The 18,524-nt window shown below is 41.9% G+C and overlaps 1 long non-coding RNA gene across 1 annotated transcript in view; it reads right to left on the bottom strand.

Annotated features, from left to right (window-relative positions):
- LOC144772086 (uncharacterized) overlaps nt 1–18,524 on the bottom strand; it is a 77,714-nt gene that overhangs the window by 13,225 nt on the left and 45,965 nt on the right. Inside the window, exons 3-5 of the long non-coding RNA XR_013599640.1 lie at nt 13,609–13,638; nt 9,464–9,493; nt 7,574–7,603 (exon numbers count right to left, since the gene is read on the bottom strand). This is a non-coding gene — a long non-coding RNA (uncharacterized LOC144772086). The remainder of the gene's footprint in view (nt 1–7,573; nt 7,604–9,463; nt 9,494–13,608; nt 13,639–18,524) is intronic.

The raw sequence follows: 18,524 nt of genomic DNA on the forward strand, positions 1-18,524 counted from the left end.
TGTGCAGTGGGTTTATTTTTAACTGGATTTTGTGGGGAGGAGAATCCTCATCCCATCCTACATGATTTTTATATAATGCAGGAGCTTGGACCACTGCCCATTTTCTTGCTAATGTGTATTTTTTATGAATTGTAATATTATTTGAGAAGGCAGGCATAATCATTTCTTCGCCGTGAGGGCACTCCCTGACAAACTCTGGTGGTCAGTCTTTCTCAGCTAACAGAATGTCATAGCCTTTCGAAAGGTTATCCCAAAAGAGACCCCTTACTTTCCTAGTCTTGTCCCCCTCTATACGCAGTGTTATTCCGTATATTTTATGAGGTTTGCTAACTCTGGTATCTGCAGTTTCCACCTGAATGTATTCATTCGTGTCCACTGTCTTCAGAAGATTCATCAAGATCTTGCGAGCTGTTGTCACTTCTGCTGCGCTGTCTAGCATTGTCTGGGCCTACTCTCCGTTTTTCAGTTGTGTCCTCAGTATCCTCGGCATGTTTAATTATTTTAATACTGGCTACCTTCTTTCTTGGAAATTGCAATTTTTTACTTTGATGAGCAGGTTCTTTGTCTTTGGACTTGACGTGCTCTTCCTTGTGTTCTGACCGTCCTCTTCTTTCCGACTTCCGTGAGGAAGTCTGAAAAGATCGAGAGGGACGTGTATCAATATCTTGATATCTATCAGGTTTTCTCAATTTATCCCTATCTCTAAGGTTGTATCTTTTCTAAGAGGGCTCCCTCTGGGGAGACATGTGTCCTTGGTCCGGAGATCTTTCTCTCCATTGAGGAGACCTTCCTCTGGACTGGAATCGTTTTTCTTTGGGAGTGGATTGTTTATTACCATCCCAACTCTTTTTTGGAGTATTTAGATTATTTAAAAAAAAGTTTTTTCAGGATTTTCAGTTAGTTGGGGTTTTACTGGTTTCCCACCCAAACTAGCTCTACCTAGTTCTTCATAGGATTTTTTCATGATTCTGGCAAGCTCAAATGGTTGTTCTGCTATATCTGTTTCTTTCAATTTCTGACAGATCGCCACAGATGCTGCTTCTCCTTTTATGTTGGCTAATAATATAGCCGAGACCTGCTTGAAGTCTTTCAGTAATTTCATACCCAGAGTTAAAGCAGGTTCTGGACCGTATTCATTTTGAATCTGTCTTAGCACATCTGGTATTACCGCCATAGACGGAACACCATGTGTTTTTGTGTATATCGAAGCAAAGACTGTGCCCCAAGTGTCACAGTCCTCCACATGTGATGCAATCCCCATTGGAAGACAGATAGTCAGAATCCTGTGTTTCTCAGTAGGCGTAGTATTTGGAAATACTGCCTCTATCTGAGTGATTTTTTGTGCTAACCAGATTGGAATTTGTTCCCGTTTTGCGGGTGTTTTGCCTATGGCTGATTGTATATTCTGTGGTGTGATTTTATTTGTGTTCCCCTGGTGAGGGGTGGTCTGTGGAATTATTATTGCTGGTTGGACTGTTGAAGTCTGCATGACATTTGGACCAATTGTCTATTTATTTTGATTAGTTGTTTCAGCTGGGCTAAAAGTTCTCGGTCTGACATTTTTTCAATGTCTGGATGTGGTGTGTAACTGGCTAGAACCGGCCACGTGGCTCCTGGTCTACCTAGTGGACCGATCCTGGTGATGTGATTTTGATGTTTAAGTGCACCTTTAAACCAGAGCAGGTGCTCTTGGTAATTTAGTGGGATTTCAACCTCCTCGAAAGGAGTGTATTCATCCGGAGGTTCCTCTATTTTGTAATAGTGGAATTCTTTTGTTACAGCGTTTGCTGCTGGAAAGTGTATCCATGAATAGAATACCTCTGTCTGCCGATATTCATGGGCCTCTACCACGAATATGACTGTACCACCTCGTGATGATGGTCCATTTTCTATAAGTTTAATAGTTATAGTTCTTCTTATATTTGCCGGGATGATAATTGCATCCGGGTCATTCTTTTGGATAGTTGTGTCATCTACCAACAGTTGATACGCTGTAGCATCTCTTTCTTCATCACCGTCCGGCATTTTACTGACTTAGGGCCTCATTAGGATCGCGACCCCAGAGGATGAGGGAACATCCGCATGGGCTGCGGCGTTCCCTCATGTGCGATTAGGATGTGACCGCCACCCTGGCGGTCACATCCTGGATATTTAACATTGTGGAGGGTGCTGCTTCAAGCAGCACCCGCCGCAATGTTAAAAGTGCATGTTTAACATTTACATGCACAAAGCGGCAGGCACCGCGCGGTGCCTGCCGCTTTGTGCATGTAAATGCTGGGGGGTACCATAGGTACCCCCCATGTGCACCCCCCACCCGCCAACACCCTGGGGGCCCGCAACGGGCCCCCAGAATCAAAAGTACACATGCTTTTCCATGGCGGAAAAACCACCGCGGAAAAGCATGTTTAGAAATGCATCCTAATTCGGCTGGCGGTGTCTGATAGACACTGCCAGCCAAATGAGAGCTTTTCCGCTGCGGTTGTAATCCGACCGCGGTGGAAAAGCGGCGGACAGAAACCAAGACCCACCAGCCATCGTAATGCGGCGGTGGGTCTTTGGTGAGTCCGCAGAGGATTTTCCGCCTCCTCCGGGCCGGAGGTGGCTTCCGCCGGCCCGGAGGAGGCGGAAAATCCTCCATCATAATGAGGCCCAGAATTTTTTTTGTTGCAGAGCAAGTTTCAAGGAAACAAAGATTAGGTGCACAATATTTTGAATCACTGTATCCTTCAACGTTGACTAAACCAAAAACTATACATAGGAATCTCTTACTACTAAGCTCCGGCGGATTTTAACCTTTTACCCACTCCAGACGTCTTTTGGAGTTTTTACGGGAAAAAAGGGGTCTGTGTGAAAAAGCACGACTGAGTTACTCTAATGTCTTGCGTTAGATTATCGCCTTACCAAACGTTGGGCGCCATGTAGTGTAGTTCCTATATTCCCAATAGGCTCTGCGCATTGGAATAATATAAACAGCAGTGTAGACATAGGACTGAGGTCGACTAGGTCTCTACTGACTATAGTAGACTTAATTAGTTTTGCCAGCTAGCTCAGAGGTCACTAGAAACGTTCTCGAATAAACAAGGAGGAGTTTAACTTACCTGGATAGACAAGAAGGGATTAGCTTCTGACAACCATATAACATGACAACTTTGCTCCCTCAGAATAAGAGTGTATCTCTAGACTCGTTTGAAAACAATAGACAGCTATTTTACTCAGTCAATCGTGCATACTTAGTTTCACCACAGTGCAGAGAAATAGAGAGACGAGCGTTTTCAATAAAAGGTGTTATTTATTGAGCAGTCTTCTTTCTCATGCAAGAGAAATGAATTGCCACAATTGCAATACTTAACATGAAGTAAAGTGCGTACAGTAAAAGTAGTATTATGAAATAATACTGTAAAAGCATGGATATGGTTTCTCAGCCATGTGATACTTTAAAATGGATAAAATATATACATACATAAAAACTTTGACTGACGTACTCAACTGGTGCTTCTATTCTACGCCTACCCCGGTGTACCTGACCTAAGCCTAATACGTGCGAAGGAGTAAGTAAGTTGCAGTTTAAGTTAAGTTGGTTTTGCCAAGGATCTGAATCAAGAATTCTCTTAAGGGTTTAGTCAGCTCCGTACCTTGGTAATAGAATGGAGGAGGTCTGGCATCTCTCTCTCAGGACTCGATATCCCAGAAACCCGCAAGGGTGACTGAAAACACCGGAGCTGGATTTTCTCGGCTGGAGAAAAAGACAGCGTCTTTCTCAGTGCGTCAAAAGGGAGGGGCTGCGTCCGTGGGCTCGCGCATCAGCTGGGCTCTCGGGCAAGTAGATAGTCGCTCTGCTCCAAACCACCGTGTGTTTGCTTAAGGCAACGTTGGTATATTTATACCTGAAAGGTGCCGGGTTTGACGTAAGGTTGGACATAAGACGTCCATAAAAGATGTCACTAAGAACTGGACGTTCTTTCAGTGCTCGCAGGAGTTCTAGGACAAATCAAAACAAAAGCATGGGGAATTCCCAGGTTGCTGGAGGTTTGGTTTGTTTAAAGAACGCGTTGTACTTTCTAGGAGTCTAGGGGAGTAGCCTTGCCGTATTTGGACTGCATGGGCTATTACTAAATATGGATATGATTCTTATGCCTTTATAAGGATATTATTTATTATAACCATATAAGGGCATAAATCGGGAATATCGAATTAGGGTCCTAGATAGAAACACATCACTATGTTATCACTTAGAGGTGGCATGTGTTGTCTTTTTACTGGGAAGTCACATGTGATATATACTATGTACAGAATTTAGAGGATGGTATCTGACTTTAGATGAACAAAATAAAGATTATTCAATAGATATCGATTTCGCACCAACTATATTTGTAATATAATTTGAAAGGGTTAAGTCCAGAATGACAAGTGCAGAGTTTAATTTGAGAAAGGAGTGTTCACATTTGTTTTTAGACATGCTATCTGTGGCTTGCCTGATGAAGACGCTTGAGTTACTGAAACACGCCTAGACACAACACAACTGGATCCATCCATGATCAAAGCCACTTGACTGTCTCTCACTTTGGACACATGTGTTACTTCATAACTTTTCTCTTGGTTTTTTCATATATTATTGATTTTTGATAAATATTTAGACATTCACGGTTTTCATTGTATGACTAATTTGACTTATTCTGCAATACTATTCCTACATTAGTTCTATTGTCGAAGCAATATACATGAAACAATAGTTTGTTTATAGTTGTTCATTGAGAGACATTTATTCAATGGTGCATATGTCTTGTCTTTCTTTGTGTTTCTAAGTTTTGCCATGTAACATTACCAAGCCTTGGCAAAAAAACTCTGCAGAGTTTCGCAAATGGCGGAGTTCAATTCAAACTGCCGTTTCTACCCGGGCTGTAGCTAGCGCAATAACTGTTCATGAGTTTTCTGCACTCCGCAAGTTTCGCGAAGCGCCGAGTGTAGAAAACTCCTCAAACTCAGCAAGCGGAGTTCGCTGCCCAGGCCTAAATATTACAGGCAGGATGCATCATACCGTTTTAGATAATTTGTACTAATAAAAGTATTTTTTTCATTATTCATGAGTGATTAATTAGCCTTTTTCAGTATCATGTTGCAATTATGTCATATAATGAAAATTAGAATATTAACTGATTTGTTATTTACAATGGTATTTTCCTTGCCGTTTGAATAGGTATAAGTAGCATCGGGTCCTTAGATAGACACTCAATTCCCTACTACATACAGCTTCCACCTTGTGCAGAAGTCTTTAAGGTGAATGACCACTTGGCTTGGTCTCAAATATAGATACCCTACACATCAAGGCACTCAATCCCATTAGGAGGTCATGCCCTTACTAAACACAGACTTACATAACATAATTATTTGTAAAGCGCATGATTACCCGTAGGTGTCTTGGCGCTGAATAACAGATGTTTATTGTTACCCAACGGTACTAATTTTATCGACCTCAGATCAATGAAACGCTGAGTGGACCCACAGGGATTTGAACCTGTGACCATGAGGTCAAACACAGGATTTGAACCTGTGACCATGAGGTCCAATGGGCGCATTAGTCCACTGAGCCACCAGACCCGACTTCATCTTGTACAGACGTTTTTATGAAGAGCCTACTCATCCAGTCACCCAAATCCCACTGTGAACACTCTTTTTATCATGGCCATCATCTTGTGAGAAATCTTTACAGAGAGATGAGCTCCACCGGACACCCAAGCCTCATTGGGTGGCAAAGCTTGATCTGCGCATAGCCTTGAATGTGTTCAGAAGACTTTCTGGAGAGACCAATCCTCAAAAACACCCAAACCCATCACCCAGCCAACCTGCTACTGTGCAGAGACTTCACCTGTTACAAATGTCTTCCAGGAGAGCACACCCCATCAAGACAGCTAGACCCCATTAGGTGGCCATGCCCTTACTATGCACATCATTCCCCTCATGCATAAATCATCATTGAGAGCCCACTCACTCCAGACGGCCAAGTCCCATTAGCATGCACAACATACTTTTACCTTCAGATACCTAAGCCTCATTAAGTGGAGAAACCCCCATTAAGCACTGGCTTCCTCTTGTACAGAAAACTTCATGGAGTACCCAATCCCACCAGACAACTAAGCTCCATTATGTGATCAAGCCCCTGCCACTCAGAGCCTTTCCTTTATACAGAAGTCTTCATGGAAGGCCATCTTTTGGTGGCCGATTCCCTACTATGCAGATCCATCACCTCAAGACACACTTGTTCCATTAGGTGGCCAAGTTTATACTATGCACAACTTTAGTGCGCAACAGTCTTCAAGGAGAGCTCACTCTGTCCAGACAGCCAAGCCCCATTAGTCGGCCAAGCTCCTCCTACTTATACCCTAAGCTCAATTAAGTGAACATACCCTTACTAGGCACAACCTCTGACTTGTACTGAATTTATTCCTGGAGAACCCACCCCCTCAAAATACTAAACAACATTTGGTGGTAAAGCTACTAGGCACTAACTTCCTCTACAGATACACAAACCCCATTATGTGTTGAAACCATTAATACACACATCTTGCACCTTGCAAAGAAATTGTCACAGAAAGCCCACTGCCTTCAGACATCCAAGCCCCATTAGGTGGTCATGCCCATACTATGCACACCCTTTGCATCCAGATATCAAATCCCATTAAGAGGCCAAGCAGCAGCCATTCTCAGTGTTTTACCTTGTACAGACGTCTTCACCGAGATTTCACTACTCCAATACAGCCAAGCTCCAGCCCTACTTTGTAATTCTCTGGTCAATCCCCTTGTAGGCACATCCTTTACCTTTTGCAGATGCTTTTTATAGAGAGTCTTTTTTCACAAACAGACATCTGCGTCTTGGCGCAACCGTTGAGTTGAGATGCGGCTGTCTGTTTGTGAACGTTCTAGCGTTTTCCTTGGTGGATGGAAACTTGCAATGTTGATTAAATATACAATCAACATTGCAAGTTTCCATTCAGCAAGGAAAATGCATACTTCTATCTGTGACCAGGGTGACCAGATCCCCAAAATGTGTCAAGTGTTGTTCGTGCCACCCGCACACATTTACCATTTGTCTATCAGCTGTATAAATCTGTAATAAGCAACTTGGGGTGCACGTTTTACTTATCAAATTGAAACTTGCAATGTTGATTTAAATCTCACACCGACTGTACACTGCTGCCAATTGAGCATGGGACCTGGTAAGACTTTGGGCTATATAGTTACCCACACACATACACGCACACAAGTCTCTCTCAATATATATATATGTACTTAGATAAGCACACACACATACACACACACACATATATATATATATATATACACACACACATACATATACACTCACATGTTTACACATACATACAGACACATTCATAACTATGTATATACATACAAAGACACATTTACGTTTCTAACAAAAACAAAACCATTTTGGGTGCCTATGTTCATTTTACATTTTGAATTCCCATAATCCTTTCATCAAACCCTTTTTGAGCAAATAATGAACAAAAGATATAAAGTCTTTGATAATCCTTTAAAGATTGTAAAGATGTCCCACCTCAGGTGCTTTTCCATATGATCCTTGAGTCTAGAAAAGCAATTCAGGAGACAAACACACATTTAAAATATATTTCAAACCACATATAATATATGATTCTCTCCTCAGAAAAGACAACCAAACACATTTCTGTTATGAAATATACATACATTTCTTCACCAAAGTTTACATTCCTTGGTATACATTAATAAGATAATAGATGATGAAAGATCATTGTGCTCCAATGCGCAAAAACATCTTTGCGTTCCCGGGCTCCACAAGGCATGAAGAGGAGTTTGTTCCTTTTTTGCCACAAAACTCTGGAACCCATTGTCTATGACCGTACGTTTATACTTCCAGATACTCAAGCCCCATTAAGCGGTGAAACCCCCATTAAACACTGGCTTCCTCTTGTCCAGAAACCTTTATGGAGTACCCACTTCCACCAGACAACTTAGCTCCATTATGTGATCAAGCCCCTGCCTCTCACAGCCCCCTTTTTTGGTGGCCAATTCCCTACTACGTATATCCATCATCTCAAGACACACTAGTTCCATTAGATGGCCAAGCTTATACTATGCACATCTTTTGCATTGCGCAACAGTCTTCAAGGAGAACCAACTCCATCCAGACAGCCAAGCCCAATTAGTCAGTATTGCCTCTCCTACTTATACCCTAAGCTCAATTAAGTGAACAAACCCTTCTAGGCACAGCCTTTGACTTGTACTGAATTTTTTGCCTGAGAACCCACTCCCTCCAAATACCAAACCCCATTTGGTGTCAAAGCTACTGTGCACAAACGTCCTCTACAGATACACAAACCCCATTTTGTGTCAAAACCACTACTATACACACCTCACACCTTGCAAATAAATCATCACAGACAGTCCTCTCCCTTCAGACATCCAAGCCCTATTAGGTGGTCATGCCCATACTATGCACACCCTTTACCTCCAGATACTCAATCCCATTAAGTGGCCAAGCAGCAGCCGTTCTCAGCTTTTTAGCTTATAGGGGCGTCTTCACCAAGATCTCAATACTCCAATACAGCCAAGCTCCATCCCTACTTTGTACTTTTCTGGCCAATCCCCTTTTAGCCAGATCCTTTACCTCATGCAGACTTTTTTATGGAGAGTCTTTTTTCACAAACAGACATCTGCATCTTGGCTCAACTATTGATTCGAGATGGGGCTGTCTGTGAACGTTATAGCATTTTCTGTGCTGGATGGAAACTTGCAATGTTGATTAAATATATAATGAACATTGCAAGTTTCCATCCAGCAAGGAACATGCACACTTCTATCTGTGACCAGGGTGACCAGATCACCAAAATGAGTAAGTGTTTTCGGTGCCACCAGATCACATTTTCCATGGGTCTATCAGATGCATAAATGTGTGGAAAGCAACTTGGGGTGCATGTTTTCCTTATCAGATTGAAACTTACAATGTTGATTTAAATATCACACCGACAGTGCACCGCTGCCAATTGAGCATGGGACCTGGTAAGACTTTGGGGCTATGTAGTTACACACACACACACACACATCTACACACATGCACACACACATACATCTATCTCTCTATATATATATATATATATCTCTATATATATATATATATATATATATATATGTATTTAGATGAGCACACACACACACACACACATATATATGTATACACACACACACACATATATACACTCACATTTTTACACATATACACACACATATCTATGTATATACACACACAGACATATTTACATATCTAACAAAAACAAAACCACCATGGGATAATACATTCATTTTACATTTTGCATTCCCATAACCCTATCATTAAACACATTTTGAGCAAATAATGTACAAAAGATATACAGTCTTTCATAATCCTTTAAAGATTGTAAAGATGTCCCACCTCAGCTACTTCTCCATAGGATCCTGGAGTCTAGAAAAGCAATTCAGTAGACAAACAGGAATTTTAAGTATATTTAAAATCACGTGTAAAAATACTTCTCCAAAATATGATTCTCTACTCGAAAAAGAAAACCAAACACATATCTGTTATGAATGAAACATTCATCTCTTCACCAATGTATAAACTCCTTGGTATTCATTCATATGATAATAGATGATAAAAGATCATTGCGCTCCAATGCGCAAAAAACATCTTTGCATTCGAAGGGTCCACAAGGCAAGAAGAGGAGGTTGGTCCTTTTCTTTTCTGACCACCAAACTCTGGAACCCATTGCCTAGGACCCTGCATTTCGCTCCTTCCGAATCATTTCTTCAAACTGCTGAAGACTTCTCTTTTTGATGCATAGACTTTCTATTGAGGTTTAAATAATCTTCTACTCTTATACAATTGGGCAGCTAGTGCTGGACACTTCTTTGGCAGCAGCTGCATGGTTTATATATTTTATCATATTGTATTATATTGTCTGATAGACCTGGACTCTAATCTACTTAGCTCCTTTTCCCTGTCACTCTGTATCAATCTCCCAGGGGCAGAATATATTTATTTACTTATTTTCTCATCTCCCACTGACATTTTTTGGGGGGCAGGGATTATCTGGCAGCCTGGTAGATGGAGGCTTTCTTTCTAATAGCTCTTTGACACTACAATATTCTCCTGTACACCGATAATGTTGTACTCCCTATATATACTTTGGAGCAAGAACATTGCATCCTATAAATAACATAGGCTCAGATGTAATTACTCTGTCCCCATGGTGAATAGGCCAACAACCTAATGTATAAATGACCACCATGCTGGCAATCTATATCTATACTAATATAATAAAGAGAGAGCCCAAATCTTTGCGGCGGGTAATCTCAGGAACCACAGCACAAATCACAACACCCAATACAGCGTTGGAAAGGGCAGCTGCAGCAGAAGGACATAGGCTATACAGACGCCCACCATATACATTCAAAAGGTATAAGAACCATGCCAGCAAAGTAGTCCCTTGTGGGCGTGTCGGCGTTGTGCTGTGGGCGTGTGCTGGGGCGTGACAAACGCTGGGGTTGTGTGATACATCCCGCCCTTCATGCCATGTCTCATATCGTGTGCTGTGGGTGTGTGCTGGGGGCGTGGGCGTGTGTGGGGCATGGGATTACAGGAAAACAAAGCGAGCGTTGTGCCCAATATTTCATTGTTTTTTCTTCCCAGGTTCTGTACATTCCAGCTCTGGGTGTCCACCCTGCTCCCTTTAAATACCCCTGCACCCCATAATCATAACCCACCCGTACTCCTTAAAATACCCCAACACCCTTAAACACTAACCCATCTTAACCCTATAAATATACCCTGTACCCCAAAACCCATCCAATCCCTAAACCCTTAAAACACCCCTGTACCCCAAAACCCAAACCTAGCCCTGAACCCTAAAATACCCCTGCACCCCAAAACCCAAACCTACCCCTGCACCCTAAAAATACCCCTGTACCCCAAAACCCAAATCTAGCCCTGAACCATAAAAATAACCCTGTACCCCAAAACCCAAACCTACCCCTGAATCCTAAAATACCCCTGTACCCCAAAACCCAAACCTAGCCCTGAACCCTAAAAATACCCCTGTACCCCAAAACCCAAACCTAGCCCTGAACCCTTAAAATACACCTGTACCCCAAAACCCAAACCTACCCCTGAACCCTAAAAATACCCCTATACCACAAAACCCAAACCTAGCCCTGAACCCTAAAAATACCCCTGTACCCCAAAACCCATAGCTATCCCTAAACCCTAAAACTACCCCTGTATCCCTTAACCCAAAACTATATCCAAACCCTTAAAATACCCAAACACCCCAAAACATATACCTCAGTACCCCAAAACATATACCCCTATACCCATACTTACCTTATCCAAACATTTAAAAAAACATGCTTTTACCATTCATGCATTTACAACGAATTTCGTTGTAAATGTATGCGTGGTAAAAGCATATAAAATGTAATGCCATGCGCTATAATGGCATTGCGGAGTCATGGTACTTTCGTAATTAAAGTATGCGGAGTGATGGTATGCGGAAAGAAAGTTACGGAATAATGGGTGTTTACCCTCCCCCGGTAAGTACATTTGTGGCACGGCGGTCCACATCTCCAGCAACATACTCATATTTTTTCACCACCGATTTGAAAAATGCACAGGTCTCTCTCATTGATGGCCAGCACCGACATACACTTTTAGACACACCTCCCGCCACAAGTTCTACAATTGCGAACTTTAGAGCTGGGGAGCTACGTGCGAATCTCGGTATCAGCTCAACATCCTGTGATTCCAGGCAAATCGCTTTGTCTCCCCGTGCCTACCACACATGAATGTGTTCTTCTGTAATGTAAATTGTGCTCATGACATGTTGTCGAGTTCGCGCTATATAATATTGCAAGGAAAAATAAAGTTATAAAGTAGGGAAACTCGAGTACACACACTACTGAACGCGCACTCTTAAGTGCATCAGCAGTGCACTGTGAATAGGAGCGTTTCACAGGCCTGTCACATATAAGAAATGCTATCAAAACAAAATCCTACAAAACAATATACTACTGGCCGGCAGCAATTCATACCCGGACAACGTCGGGATGGGCTGCTAGTCATTTATAAAGGTATTGAAAGGAACTGCCGCCGCAGTGATTCCTGCCAAAGCATTTGACTTTTTGCTACAGGGATGCATCAGAAGAATGCAGCCTTGTAGCAAACAGTATTCTTTTCAAAACAAAAATCGCAAAACAGGATTTTCTTTTTTAAAAGAAGAAATATAATTCTTCCCTCATCATGTGAGTTTTCTCCCAGGGCAGAGGGAGCACAATACTTTTAATGTTCTTTACTATAATAATTTACAGTAAAATAATACTACACGTCTGCCTAAATAGGTCTGGAAGACATTAAGCTATTTCTTGGATGGCCCAGGGAAGTAAGGGCTGTCAGAGGAGTTTGGCCACAGTGGAGACAGTACTCTCCGCTGTAGCCAAGCTGAATGTCTGCTGTTATTTAAATGGGGCATGCGGCCCTTGTATTGGTGGTATTTATAACATATCATAATTGTGATGGAATGCATCTACGATCACTTACTACATTTGTCATTTAATCACTCCTATATGAAATGCTCCTTTTAGCATTGATATTTTTCCAAAAAGGTGAAGAAAACTCATTATGTTTTCATATTGACAGCACGCCTTACATTTATTGCATCTAGTAGAACCTGCTTTTGGTTTTACTCTGCCTCCTTTTCCTTTGTGAAGTCACTCCATACAAGTTGTTCTGTCCTCAAGCAATCCTATCTATATGTAATAAATATTGTCCTAGTCATGAACAGACATCTGCGTCTTGGCTGAACCATTGAGTCGAGATGTGGCTGTCAGTTTGTGAATGTTCTAGCGTTTTACTTGCTGGATGGAAACTTCCAATGTTGATTAAATATATAATCAACATTGCAAGTTTCCATCCTGCAAGGAAAATGCACACTATAAGTGACCAGATCACCAAAATGTGTAAGTGTTGTCCAGGCCACCTGCGCACATTTTCCAAGGATCTATCAGCTGTGTAAATCTGTGGTAAGCAACTTCGGGTGCACCTTTTACTTATCAGATTGAAACTTGCAATGTTGATTTAAATCTCACATCGACAGTGCACTGCTGCTAATTGAGCATGGGATCTGGTAAGACTTTGGGGCTATATAGTCACACACACACACCCACACACATACACGCACACACGTCTCTCTCAATATATATATATATATATCATATATGTATTTAGGTAAGCACACATACACACACACATATATATATATATATAATGTACATATATACACACACACACACACACACACCTACGTATACACTCACATGTTTAGACATACATACACACACATACATATCTCGTGTATATACACACAAAGACACATTTACATATCTAACAAAAACAAAACTATCTTGGCTACTACATTCATTTTACATTTTGCATTCCTAAAATCCTTTCATCAAACACTTTTTGAGCAAATAATGTACAAAAGATATACAGTCTTTCATAATCCTTTAAAGATTGTAAAGATGTCCCACCTCGGGTACTGTTCCATAGGATCCTGTAGTCTAGAAAAGCAATTCAGTAGACGAACACAAATTTAAAATATATTTTATACCACATATAAAAATACTTTTCCAAAATATGATTTTCTGCTCAGAAAAGACAATCAAACACATTTCTGTTATGAATGATACATACATCTCTTCACCAATGTTTACACTCCTTGGTATACTTTAATATGATAATAGATGATAAAATATTATTGTGCTCCAATGCGCAAAACCATCTTTGCGTTCCCAGGGTCCACAAAGAAAGAAGAGGAGGTTGCTCCTTTTTTGCCACCAAACTCTGGAACCCATTGCCCATGACCCTACGCTTTGCTCCTTCCGAATAATTTCTTCACAAACTGCTAAAGACTTCTCTTTTTGATGCATAAACTTTCTGTTGAGGTTTAACTAGTCTTCTTCTCTTATACAATTTGGCGGCTAGCGCTGGATACTTCTTTGGTAGCAGCTGCATGCTTTATAAATGTTATCATAGTGTATTATATTGTATCATATACCTGTACTCTGATCTACTTTGCTCCTTTTCCCTGTCAATCTGAATCAATCTCATAGAGGCAGAATATATTTATTTACTTATTTTCTCATCCCCCATGGACTTTTTTGGGGGGGGGGATTATTTGGCAATCTTAGCTGGAATCTTTTGATACCGATTCCCATGACATTCTATTAGATACTCCTCTGGCCTGGTTCAGATGTTATCTGATGGGTAGATTGCAGCAGGTCCTCCTCCGGCCTTTTGTTTCTGAAGAAAAACCTCTGCTTTGCGGGGTCTCCCAGGGCTCCGCACTTAGTCCTCTTTTCTTCAATATCTACCTTACTCCTTTAGCGGAAGTGGTTGAATCCTGGGGGTCGTAGTGATCTCTTATGCTGATGACACTCAGCTCGTTTTCTCCTTTAGAGATCACTCTGACGGCAGCCTGTCTAAATTTCGAGGCTGCCTTACTAACATCTCCCGTTGGATGAATACTAACACCCTCAAACTTAATACGGATAAGACAGAGGTCTAATTCTTCAAACAAAGTTCTCCACTCCCCTCTATATTGTGGTGGCCATCGGAGTTAAACCCCCCTCCAGTTCCAGTCCAAACAGCTCGTAATTTGGGTTTTCAATCCGACAGCGACCTGTCTTGCAAAAGCCAAATCAATAAAGTTACCCCAGCATGCTTTTGTAAACTCTGCATGATCAGGAATATTCTAAAGTTTCTCCCCCTTGATTCCCGTAGGACCGTCATACATGCCTTAATCACCTCTCACCTTGATTATTCTAACAGCATGTATGTTGGAGCTCCAGCTTACCTGATCAAGCGGCTGCAGATTGTGCAGAATGCAGCAGCCAGATTGATTTGTAACATCCCTTATCGTCATTCTATTACTCTGTACTTGGTGAAGTTACACTGGCTGCCAGTTACCTGTCGCCTTCAATTCAAAGCGCTGGTCTTTGCCTTCAGGGCCCTTAATGACCTTGGTCTGGTCTATCTGAGAAAATGGCTTAAACCTGTCCACACAACCCGAGCCCTCAGATCTAATCATCTCCAGCTTCTCTGTACCCCTCGTTTTTGCCGTTCTAGAACGGGGGGCAGAGCCTTTGCTGTGGTGACCGCAGAAGTCTGGAACAGCCTCCCATTGGGCCTTCGGCTCATTACATCGGAACCATTGTTTCGAGGCAAACTGAAAACCTGGCTGTTTTCCAATCTTTAGTTGCGCGAGACCTCTCCCGTGGCCCATTGTCTCCTGTAGTGCCTGGACACCCTCATTGAGGGTAGCCGCGCGCTCTAAAAGCTTCAAAAATAAATAAAATGAAATAAATATTTCCATCTTATAGCTCTTTGATAATGCATACTTCTCTTGTACACGGCTAATGTTGTACCCACTATAAATACTTTGGAGCAAGAACATTGCAGCATATAAATAACATAGGCTCAGATTTCATTACTCTGTCCCCGTGGTGGAGAGGCAAATAACTTAATTTCTAAATGACCCCAAAGATGGCAATCTATACTAATATAATAAAGAGAGAGCCCAAACCTTTGAGGCGGGTAATCTCAGGAACCACAGCACAAATCACAACACCCAATACAGCGTTGGAAAGGGCAGTTGCAGCAGAAGGATATAGGCTATGCAGACGCCCACCATATACATTTAAAAGGTAAAAGAACCATGCCAGCAAAGTAGTCCCTTGTCGGCGTTGTGCTGTGGGCGTGTGCTGGGGGCGTGACAAACGCTGGGGGCGTGTGGTACGTTCCGCCCTTCATGCCATGTCTCATATCGTGTGCTGTGGGCGTGTGCTGGGGGTGTGGGCGTGTGTGGGGCGTGGGATTACGGGAAAAAAAAGCGAGCGTTGTGCCCAATATTTTATTGTTTTTTCTTCCCAGGTTCTGTACATTCCATCTCCGGGTGTCCACCCTGCTCCCTTTAAATACCCCTGCACCCCATAATCATAACCCACCCGTACCCCTTAAAATACCCTAACACCCTTACACACTAACCCATCTTAACCCTATAAATATACCCTGTACCCCAAAACCCAAACCTATCACTAAACCCTAAAAATACCCCTGTACCCCAAAACCCAAACCTAGCCCTGAACCCTATAAATACCCCTGTACCTCAAAACCCAAACCTACCCCTGAACCCTAAAAATACCCCTGTACCCCAAAACGCAAACCTACCCCTGAACCCTAAAATACCCCTGTACCCCAAAACCCAAACCTAGCCCTGAACCCTAAAAATACCCCTGTACCCCAAAACACAACCCTAGCCCTGAACCCTTAACACCTTGGCTGCTATGACTTTTCCCCTCCTGTGCTGATTGATTGATAATCCCATTGTTCATGACAAGGTCAGCTCGTCATAAGCACAGCTCCAGTGTGCCTCATGATGAGCTGAGCTCGTCATGAGCATGGAAGGGGTTAAAATACCCCTGTACCCCAAAACCCAAACCTACCCCTGAACCCTAAAAATACCCCTATACCCCAAAACCCAAACCTAGCCCTGAACCCTGAAAATACCCCTGTACCCCAAAACCCATATCTATCCCTAAACCCTAAAACTACCCCTGTACCCCATAACCCAAAACTATATCTGAACCCTTAAAATACCCAAACACCCCAAAACATATACCTCAGTACCCCAAAACATATACCCTTATACCCATACTTACCTTATCCAAACATTTAAAAAAAAACATGTTTTTACCATTCATGCATTTACAACGAACTTCGTTGTAAATGTATGCGTGGTAAAAGCATATAAAATGTAATGCCATGCGCTATAATGGCATTGCGGAGTTATGGTACCTTCGTAATTAAAGTATGCGGAATGATGGTATGCGGAAAGAAAGTTGCGGAATAATGGGTGTTTACCCTCCCCCGGTAAGTACATTGGTGGCACGGCGGCCCACATCTCCAGCAACATACTCATATTTTTTCACCACCGATTTGAAAAATGCACAGGTCTCTCTCATTGATGGCCAGCACCGACATACACTTTTAGACACACCTCCCACCACAAGTCCTACAATTTGCGAACTTTAGAGCTGGGGAGCTACGTGCGAATCTCGGTATCAGCTCAACATCCTGTGATTCCAGGCAAATCGCTTTGTCTCCCCGTGCCTACCACAAATGAATGTGTTCTTCTGTAATGTAAAGTGTGCTCATGCCATGTTGTCGAGTTCGTGCTATATAATATTGCAAGGAAAAATAAAGTAATAAAGTAGGGAAACTCGAGTTCATACACTACTGAACGCGCACTCTTAAGTGCATCAGCAGAGCACTGTGAATCGGAGCGTTTCACAGGCCTGTCACAGATAGGAAATGCTATCAAATCGAAATCCTACAAAACAATATACTACTGGCCGGCAGCAATTCATACCCGGACAACGTCGGGACGGGCTGCTAGTCATTTATAAAGGTATTTAAAGGAACTGCAGCTGCAGTGGTTCTTGCCAAATCATTTTACTGTTTGCTTCAGGGCTGCATCGGAAGGGTGCAGACTTGTAGCAAACAGCATTCTTTTCAAAACGAAAATTCCAAGACAGGATTTTCTTTCTGAAAAGAAGAGATATAATGCTTCCCTCATCATGTGAGTCTTCTCCCAGGGCAGAGGGAGCACAATACTTTTAATGTTCTTTACTACCAGGATTTACAGTAAAAAACTTGCTACATGTCTGCCTAAATAGGTCAGGAGGACATGTAGCTATTTCTCTGATGGCCCTGCGAAGTATGGGCTGTCAGAAACGTTTGGCCACAGTGGAGACCGTACTCACCACTGTGGCCAAGCTGAAGGTCTGCTGTTATTTGAATGGGGCAGGCGGACCTTCGTATTGGTGATACATTTAACCTGTCATCATTGTGATGGATTGCATATACCGCCAATTTATACATTTGGCACTTATTCACTCCTATATGCAATGCTCCTTTTAACATTGATGTTTTTCCTACAAGGTGAATAAAACTCATTATGTTTTCATATTGACTCACATTTTTTGCATTTAGTAAAAGCTGCTTTTGGTTTTCCCCTGACTCCCTTTCCTTTGAGATGTCACTCTATACAAGTTGATCTCTCCTCACGCAAGCCTCCCTATATGTAATCAGTGATGTCCTGGTCATGAGTGTCCGCATAGTTGGGTCGCATTTCACTAAATGTCAGTGCTATGTAGTAGAAAGTAGAAAAATTCTTTATTTAGATATAACATAGATATCTTTAAAAGAGGGTTACATAATTAACTTCATATGCAACTTGTTAAAAATGAAGACAACAAAACAGTCGGTAAGCCAGCCGTAGTAAGAGTAATAAAAGAAAGATAAAAACCAAGAAAAAAGAGAGGAGAAAAAAAAATAATAATAATATAATACAAAAGTTAAAACCTGGTATACAAGGAACTTCACT

The sequence above is a fragment of the Lissotriton helveticus genome, chromosome 8, assembly GCF_964261635.1.
Source record: "Lissotriton helveticus chromosome 8, aLisHel1.1, whole genome shotgun sequence".
NCBI classification, from domain to species: domain Eukaryota; kingdom Metazoa; phylum Chordata; class Amphibia; order Caudata; family Salamandridae; genus Lissotriton; species Lissotriton helveticus.